Here is a 2,380-nt window from a genome sequence, read left to right on the forward strand (position 1 = left end):
GCCTGCCCACCGCACTTGCATAAGGTTTGTCTCTCATCTTTGTCTCAGCTTCCTCTTTAGCATCAGGCTTAGTGCTAGAAAGCTTGAAATGTGTCCCCACTGGGGTCAAAACCGGTGCAGCATCACTCATTCTAAAATTTGCTGGCACCTTTTCAAGATAACTTTCCTGAGACAATAACAGAGTACCCTTACTTATGTCCCTGATGATATCCATGCTCAAAATTCTTCTTGCCTTTCCGAGATCCTTCATCTCAAACTCTTTGCTCAGAACCTCCTTCAATCTAGAAATCTCTTCCATGTCTTTAGCCACCAACAACATGTCATATACATAGAGCAGTAGATAGACATATTCATCTCCCTGAAGACACTTGTAGTAAACACACAGATCATAGTGACTCCTGTAATACTTCTGAGATTTCATAAACTGATCAAACCTTCGATTCCACTGCCTTGGAGACTGCTTCAACCCGTACAGAGACTTCTGTAGAGAACAAACTTGATCACCCTCTGCATAACCTTGTGGCTGCACCATAAAGATTTCCTCATCCAGTTTTCCATGTAAAAATGATGTCTTTACATCCAACTGCTCCAATTCTATGTCTTTATGAACTACCATTGATAACACCAGTCTAATGGTTATATGCTTAACCACTGGAGCAAAAACTTCATGGTAATCAACCCCTTCGATCTGAGAAAATCCTTTAGCAACTAACCTAGCTTTGTATCTAGGTCCCTCCACTCCCGCTATTCCTGGTTTAAGCTTAAAGATCCACTTACAACCAATGGTTCTCAAACCTTCTGTTCTGCCCACAAGATTCCACGTGTGATTCTTTTGAAGTGAATCCATCTCCTCTTCAATAGCAGCAATCCAATTCAGCCTATCTTTACAGCTTATAGCTTCTTCATAGGTCCTTGGTTCTTCAGCATTTATGAGTTGAGACATGTTGAGAGCGTAAGCAGCAACATCTCCATCATCAAACCTACTTGGGGGGGGGGGGGTTTTATGTTCACTCTCCTTTCCCTGTCTCTTGCAAGTTGATAATTTCTGAGATCTTCCTCATCATAATCATCTTCTTCTAGAACATGCTCTGAATATGTTCCTGGAGTAGCTCCACCTTCTTCTGTAGCAGCTCCACCTTCAATTGTTTCATCAGTTGCAGATTCAGTAGTCTCACCACTTGCAATCTCATTTGGTAAAATGAATGTTACATTCTTCCCTTGTTTCTTAGATGTTGTCTCATCTGCTTCCGACATCTTTCCTATATCTTTGTATAGAATGTCTTCACAGAATGTTACATCACGACTAACAATGCATTTCCTGTCCTCACTTCTCCAAATTATGTAACCCTTAACTCCCTGCGGATACCCCATAAACACTCCTTTTTTAGCTTTTGGGTTCAAGTTCCCCTGATCTATATGAAAGTAAACCAGACAACCAAATCTTCTCAAGTGTGAATATTCAGGTTTCCTTCCCGACCAAACTTCTTCAGGAATCTGAAAGTTCAACGGTGTCGATGGAGTTATGTTCATCACGTACACGACAGTAGATGAAGCTTCAGCCTAGAATGATTCTCCCAAACCAGTCTCACTCAGCAAGCTTCTCACCTTCTCAAGCACTGTTCTGTTTAACCTCTCAGCCACTCCATTTTGCTGTGGAGTATAAAGACAACTTTTATGTCTCATAATCCCTTTCTCTTTGCAGTAGTCATCAAAAGGCTTGTTGCAATACTCTAGACCATTGTCTGTCCGTAAAGCTTTCAGCTTCTTCCCACTTTGATTTTCAACTAATGCCAACCATTTAACAAACTTGGAGAAAGCCTCGTCTTTTGTCTTGAGGAAATACAACCATGCTTTCCTTGAGAAGTCATCTACAAATGATATGTAGTATTGACATTTTGCCAAACTTGGTGTCACATTTGGAGAACTCCATAGATCAGAATGCACATACTCCAATATCTCCTTTGAAGTGTGCTTGCCAATCTTGAATGACAACCTGTAAGATTTCCCCAGAATGCAGTCCTCACACTGCTTCAGTTCTGTAATCTCACTTCCTTTGAGAATTTCTTTCTTGACGAGTAATTTCAACACTTTCTCACTTGTATAGCAAAGTCTGCTATGCCATAGTGTAGTAGTGTTCACTGCATTTACAGCCGCATTTACCTGCTCAAGTTCTGCTTTTCCATCTAGAAAATAGAGAGTATTTCTATAATCTCCAGGAAGAACTTCTCTGTCTTACTTATAGACTTGAAGTCTATAGTTCTTAGACCTGAACCAGCATCCATGACTTTCCAACTGTCCTAGTGAGATAAGATTTCTTCTTGCTGTAGGAGAGTACCTCACTTGTAACAACACAATCTCAGTACCATTGTAGTTCACAATT

This window comes from Capsella rubella, unplaced genomic scaffold (genome assembly GCF_000375325.1).
Source record: "Capsella rubella cultivar Monte Gargano unplaced genomic scaffold, Caprub1_0 scaffold_9, whole genome shotgun sequence".
Classification (NCBI taxonomy): domain Eukaryota; kingdom Viridiplantae; phylum Streptophyta; class Magnoliopsida; order Brassicales; family Brassicaceae; genus Capsella; species Capsella rubella.